Raw genomic sequence first — 7,759 nt, 5'->3', positions numbered from 1 at the left:
CATGGAGAGTTAGAGAGGGTTGACAGGTGGACTGAGTTGAGCTGGAACTCGCCGAGTTGTTCTTGTGACTCGGCGAGTTGAGTCATGGTTTCCCCGCGATTCTTGACCAGGTGGAACTCGTCGAGTCAGGGGAGTACTCGACGTGTCAAAAGAGAATCCTAGAAAGTTGGTGAAAACGCTTAGACTCGTCGAGTCGCTATAGTGCACTCGCCGAGTCCGGTCAAATTGACCATTGACCGTTGACCATTGACGAGACTTGACCAGTGTTTACTTGATAGGGATAGTCAATCTTAGTGGTAAAAGTATTAATTAGAGATATATGATGTTATAGGGGAATTATAGCTCGGGGGTCTGAGCACGAGTGATTTCCAGGGTTCGCGAGTTATCGAGATATACGAGGTGAGTCTTCTCACTATACTGTACCCCGAAGGGTTTCACTGTGTGACCGGAAGGTCGAATATGATATGAGATATATGCATTATGTGTGATAAGTCAATCGTTATATGTACCATGTATGATATGCTTAATATGGGCCGAAAGGCATTATGTTATGGGCTGGAAGGCGAATATGTTATGGGCCGGAAGGCGTTGTAATGTGGACCGTAACGTTGACATGGGTAGGACCGGAAGGTTTACCCAGTCGGGACGGAAGTCCCGTGAGACACATGGACCGGAAGTTCAGGGCCTGGAAAGGCATATGTAAGTAGGTTGTATTTTGGGGAACTTACTAAGCATTTATGCTTACAGTTGTTGTGTTATGTGTTTCAGGTACTAGCGAGGACCGTGGGAAGGCGCCTGCGTGATCGTACACATACTCGGGGAAAACTATTTTTATGATATTTGTGATGTATTCAGTCGTGACAATATTGTTTACACTGGAATTTAAAATATTATTCGATGTTTTGATGTTTGCAAAGATGAAAAAAATGGTTTTAAAATTTACGTTGTTACAAGTTGGTATCAGAGCCTTGATTTGAGGGATTCGGGTACACCTTCGGGCGTAACTGAACCCAAACCGGGGATTTGAGAAAATTTTAATTAATAAATCAATAAAATTTGATAAGCGATTTTGGAAACAACCAAAGAAGAAGAAGTGTGTACGGTCAGCCAGCGCCCGAACGGTAAAATCCCACTCTTACAATTTGAGTTATAAGATATGATACGCATACTAGTAGACTAGGTATTCATATTAGGACTAGAGTGGCTTGATTTGTGATGCCTTTGTCTAGGGAAACCTGCTTCTATGAGGTGCTTTGAGAGCGAGTGGGTAGCTAGTGCATGGCAAGAATAGAGTACTCAGGATCCGGTGTTTGGGGAGGTGGACTTGGGGTGATTGCTGATGTGATGAAGTTGGTAGTACTGGGCCCGTACTACTAAAGACACCGGGTTAGTGGGCAACCCAAGTAAGAATCCCTGGGTATCGGAGACTGAGCAGGGCTGTGTTATCGAGTGCGATTATGCTCGATAGAGTTTGTGATATTTTTATGTTGTATTTCATAGATATCATGGTTGGACCACGCCACAGACCTGGTACGAGTAGTGTGACTTACGAGGAGCTTCGTCAGATGATTCATGAGGAGGTGGCTGCAGCGACCCGGGCTGAGATTCCAAAGATGTCTGGGTCTATTAAGACCACACTGATGGAGACATTTGATGAGCGGTACGCCGCGTTGACTGAGGCCGTAGCCACCGCAGCTAACGCAACTGTGGCCGCTGCCAAACCACAGGGAGGTGACTCATTGCAGTTCTGGGAGTTCAGCAACACGAAGCCACCTGAGTTTGATGGGATGCAGGATCCAATTGCTGTGATGAGATGGATTGTTGATATCGAGGGATGCTTCTACACTTGTTCATGTCCAGAGCATCTGAGGGTATGGTTCGCCTTGAACCAGCTCCGCCTGGGAGCAAAGGATTGGTGGAAGTTCGTGACGGCGAACTTCACTCTGGCAGAGGTTTCAGCTGTGACTTGGGAGAGTTTTACTACTATGTTCAGAGACGAGTAAGTTCCCCCGGTGGAGAGAGAATGGTTGGTTCACGAGTTCTTGAACCTCAAGCAGGGTAATGATTCTGTCACGGTGATCACGCAGAAGTTTCATGAGAGGGCGATGTTCTGCCCCGAGCAGGTGTCCACGGAGCAGGCTCGGATGAGTCGGTATTTGGGAGTGCTGAGCAGGGATATCCGGGAGTTCGTATCTAACTCGTCATATCAGACTTTTGCTGAGCTTCAGGCGAATGCCAGGAAGCGTGAGATCGAGTTGGAGACCCAGGCCAGGGAGGCGGCCGAGTCTCAACAGGTGGATCGGTGGCCGGCTCAGTCTCAACCGGCAGCCAAGCGGACCAAGTCCGCCGATTTGAGATCCGGAGGTGATGAGTCGACCCCTGCGAGTTTCTATAGTAGATGAGAAAGCGTTATACGCCACTGATATGATTCGAGGATGTGTGCTCGACATTTTTGGGGTCGAGTTCCCTATAGACTTGGTTCCTATAGATATGGGGGATGTCTGCATCATCGTGGGCATGGACTGGTTGAGTAAGTTTGGGGCAGTCATCGACTGCGAGAGATAGCTAGTGACAATTCGAGACCCTATTGGGGGAGTGCTTACGGTTTATGGCTAGGGGACCCGGTGTGGGTCGGCGTTTTGTTCGGCTGTCAGGGCAAGGCAGAGTCTGCAACAGGGCTTCAATGGATTCATAGCCTACGTGATGGACACTCGAGTGGCCGCGGGGAGGCCTAATTCGGTTTATGATGTTCCTGTTGTATGCGAGTTTTCGGATGTGTTCCCCAAAGAGTTACCATATGTGCCTCCGGAAAGGCAAGTGGAGTTCTGTATCGATTTGATTTCGGGAGCAGTGCCCATCGCCAAGGCGAATTATCGTCTTGCTCCACCGGAAATGCAAGAGTTATCCTCGCAGCTTTAGGAGCTGTTGGGAAAGGGTTTATTCGACCGAGTAGCTCACCTTGGGGAGCGCTGATTTTGTTTGTCAAGAAAAAGGATGGTTCACACCGGATGTGTATCGATTACCAGGAGTTGAACAAGTTGATGATTAAGAACCGGTATCCATTATTTAGTATCGACGATCTGTTCGATCAGTTGCAGGGGGCATCTTGGTTCTCCAAGATAGACTTGAGGTCGGGGTATCATCAGATGAGGGTTCGGGAGGAAGATATCCAGAAAACTGCTTTCAGAACTCGTTATGGACATTATGAGTTTGTGGTGATACCTTTTGGGCTCACCAATGTTCCGGCTGCGTTCATGGATCTTATGAATCGGGTGTGCCGGCCGATGCTGGATCGATCGGTGATCGTATTCATTGATGATATTTTGGTGTATTCGAGGACTATGGAGCAACATGAGGAACATTTGAGGAAAATTCTTGGGGTATTGAGATCGGAGAGGCTGTATGCCAAATTCTCCAAGTGTGATTTCTAGTTACGAGAGGTCTAGTCCCTCGGGCATCTTGTTAACCAGAAAGGGATATTGGTCGACCCGGCCAAGATAGAGGCGGTATTGAGGTGGGAGGTGCCAAGATCGCCCACTGAGATTAGGATTTTTATGGGTTTGGCTAGATATTATCGCAGGTTTATCAAGGATTTCTCCAAGATTGCAGTGCCACTTACTAGGATGACCCGGAAGGGTGCTGTGTTTTCATGGGGACCGGAGCAGCAGTCATCATTCGAGATGCTTCATCAGAAATTGTGCGAGGCTTCGGTGCTTGCACTCCCGGAAGGGATGGAGGATTTTGTGGTGTACTGTGATGCATCTATATCGGGATTGGGGGTGGTGCTTATGCAGAGGGGTCATCTGATAGCGTATGCTTCGAGGCAGTTGAAGCCACATGAGTCGAGATATCCCACCCACGACCTGGAATTGGGGGCTGTGGTGTTTGCCCTCAAGATCTGGCGGCATTATCTTTATGGGGTTCGGTGTACCATCTACACGGACCACAAGAGCCTGAAGTACTTGATGGATCAGCCAAATCTGAATGTGCGACAGAGGAGGTGGTTGGATGTGGTGAAGGATTACGATTGTGAGATCCTGTACCACCCAGGCAAGGCTAATGTGGTAGCCGACGCATTGAGTTGTAGGGCGGAAAGCGCCCCGATCCGAGATATTTGTATGAGGTTGACGGTAATGACCCCGATTTTGGATACTATTCGAGGAGCTCAGGCTGAGGCTGCGAAACCAGAAAACCATAAGAGGGAGCGAGTTGTAAGTCAGGTATCAGGATTCATCATGGATGGTCGAGGGCTTATGACTTTTCAAGGTCGGATTTGGGTACCGTGTGTGGGCAGTGCGCGTGCTATTTTGATGGAGGAAGCACATCGATCGAAATTCTCGATTCATCCCGGGGCTACGAAAATGTATTTGGACCTAAGGAAGGAGTATTGGTGGCCTTGTATGAAAAGGGATGTTGCATGGTTTGTTGAAAGATGCTTGACTTGTCGGCAGGTCAAGGCCGAGGACCAGCAACCGCACGGTAAATTGCAGCCGCTAGATATTCCTGAATGGAAGTGGGAACAAATTACCATGGATTTTATCACCAAATTACCGCGGACTGCGAGGGGAGTCGATGCGAGTTGGGTGATCATGGATATATTGACGAAGAGCGCTCATTTTGTAGCCATCAGCGAGAGCTCTTTTGCATTGAAGTTGGAGGAATTATACGTGAAGGAGGTGGTATCGCGGCATGGGGTTCCGATGTCGATTGTTTCTGACCGCGATGTGCGTTTTACTTCCAGGTTTTGGAAGAAGTTTCATGAGGAGTTGCGTACGAGACTGCATTTCAGCACCGCATACCACCCGCAGACGGACGGACAAAGCGAGCAAACGATTCAGATGCTTGAGGATATGCTCCGAGCATGTGTTTTGGATTTCGGAGGGAGTTGGGACACCTATCTACCTTTAGCAGAGTTTTTGTATAACAGCAGCCATCATTCGAGCATTGGTATGCCACCCTTTGAGCTGTTGTATGGGCAGAGGTGTCGTACCCCCATCTGCTGGGGTGAGGTGGGGCAGCAGGTGATGGGTAGCACGGAGATCGTACTCCAGACGACCGAGCAGATTCAGCAGGTCAGGCAGAGGTTGTTGACCGCTCATAGCCGACAGAAGAGTTATGCAGACAGACGCCGGTTCAACCTTGAGTTTCAGGTCGGCGACCTTGTACTCCTGAAGGTCTCTCCTTGGAAAGTAGTGATTCGATTCAGGAAGAGGGGCAAGTTGGGGCCCCGATATATTGGTCCTTTCCGTGTGATCGCGAGGGTAGGTCGGGTAGCCTATCGGCTGGATATGCCAGCAGAGTTGGGGTAGATTCATGACACTTTTCATGTGTCGCAGCTGAGGAAGTGTATAGCCGACGAATCGACAATGGTTCCATTAGAGGATATTCAGGTAGATGCGAGCCTGAATGATGCCGAGAGACCAGTGGCCATCAGAGATCAAAAGATCAAGGTTTTGAGGAACAAGGAGGTACCCCTGGTGTTGGTTCAGTGGCAGCATCGGAAGCGATCCGAGATGACCTGGGAGCCGGAGCGTGAGATGCGTGAGCAGCATCCGGAGCTATTTGCAGAGCGAGACTTCGAGGGCAAAGTCTAGTTCTAGTGGGGGATAATTGTAACAGCCCGGATTTCCAGGTATCTTTTATTCGAATATTTTTTTTGTGTTTTGTGAGGGGACTCGGTGAGTTGGAGCTCGAACTCGCCGAGTAGGGTCGCGGTTCTGGACGCGGGTTCACGCCTGGACTCGGCAAGTCCGCGCTGTTTGATGAAACCCTAATTTCCCAGTCCTAAGCTCTATTTAAATGACCTTATCGCCCTTCATTGCGGCCACCTTGATCCTTGAGAGTACCAAAGCAGCTAAGGGTTCCTGTGAGTGAGATAAGAGGCTATTGTTCACCAAATTCGTGTGTATTTGCACGAAAGGAAGGGGGAAAGTCAAGCTAGAAGAGTTGGGAGCTTGGATCTACTTCCATTTCGCCAAGGGAAGCTTCTTGAGGTATCTTTCAGAGCTTATTTCCGTGTTTTTGTTGATATGGTCAAATCTCGGGTTTCTTCTTGCCTCATTTGCTTTGTAATTGAAGTGTGAGAGGTCCCATGGAGATATGTTACCTAGATCTGGACCTTAGCAGGTCCAGAAAGTCCCAAATGCTATGCTTTATGTCCTTCCTTTTAGGTTGGAGACTAGGGTTTCCATATTATAGGTCATTTCCCCAAAAAGAGCCTTGTAAGTGTTGCATGGTAGCCAAGACTGTGACTTTATGTGATGAAAGAGCTTAGGAGGGCCAGAGCTATGAGTGTATGTAGCAGATCTGACCTCAGAAGCAAGATTGAGTTGATGCATGGCATGGACTCGCCTATGAGCTTAGACTCGCCGAGTCGCTATAGTGCACTCGCCGAGTCCGGTCAAATTGACCGTTGACCGTTGACCAGAGTTAACCAGTGTTGACTTGATAGGGATAGTCAATCTTAGTGGTAAAAGTATTAATTGGAGATATATGATGTTATATGGGGATTATAGCTAGGGGGTCCGAGCACGAGTGATTTCTAGGGTTCGCGAGTTATCGAGATATACGAGGTGAGACTTCTCACTATACTGTACCCGGAAGGGTTTGACTGTGTGACCGGAAGGTCGAATATGATATGAGATATATGCATTATGTGTGATAAGTTAATCGTTATATGTTCCATGTATGATATGCTTGATATGGGCCGGAAGGCGAATACGTTATGGGCCGGAAGGCGTTGTAATGTGGACCGTAACGTTGACGTGGGTAGGATCGGAAGGTTTACCCAGTCGGGACGGAAGTCCCTTGAGACACATGGACCGGAAGGTCAGGGCCTGGAAAGGTGTATGTGCATAGGTTGTATGTTGGGGAACTCACTAAGAATTTATGCTTATAGTTGTTGTGTTATGTGTTTAAGGTATTAGCGAGGATCGTGGGAAGGCGCCGACGTGATCGTACACATACTCGGGGAAAACTATTTTTATGATATTTGTGATGTATTCAGTCGTGACAATATTGTTTACACTGGAATTTAAAATATTACTCGATGTTTTGATGTTTGCAAAGATGAAAAAAATGGTTTTAAAATTTACGTTGTTACGGATCACCTCGCAGAAGGCTTTTCTGATGGATCTGACTTTGAGCCTGAAGTCAACAACCTACCACCAGTAGGTCAAGCCCCAAACAACAACCCCCGACCAACTTTCCCAGGTCCTCCACCCTTGTGGGCAACCAACTTGAATCGCTGTAGCGATGAACAGGGTCAACCCTTACCTTACTTCGGGGACCGAAGCTTTTACAACCTCAGCAAAGGTGGCTCTGCGGATCGACCTCTGTCCGTCATTATCCACAGAATAGCACGTAATGATGAACAAGGTCGAGCAGCCATCGACCGAGTCATGGAGATTGAATGACATCTTCAAGACGTGGTCCATCAAGCGGGAGACCTCAGTGTTCGCCCGAGGAATTCCCATGACCGTTAGAAGATGTCTAATACATCTTTGCCTTTTGGTTAAGGAATAGCCTTTAGTATCTATGCCCTAAGTAGCACTTGTCTGTAAAATATTCCTAACTTTTAGTACTCTAACTAGGAATCTAGGAACTGTCAAACTTTCCATATGGTATGATGTAAGACCTACTGTTAGGTCGATTTTCCTTGAACTTATTACATCCGTAATACCAGTATTATTGACAACTACCTAATCTGTGGGAAAAATCTGTACACTTGTGTTTTCCTACTAATCTTCCTTGTTGTGTT

This window comes from Lactuca saligna, chromosome 8 (genome assembly GCF_052625555.1).
Source record: "Lactuca saligna cultivar CGN05327 chromosome 8, ASM5262555v1, whole genome shotgun sequence".
NCBI classification, from domain to species: domain Eukaryota; kingdom Viridiplantae; phylum Streptophyta; class Magnoliopsida; order Asterales; family Asteraceae; genus Lactuca; species Lactuca saligna.
The sequence above is the reverse complement of the archived record's forward strand: the minus strand, read 5'-3'. Positions refer to the sequence as shown.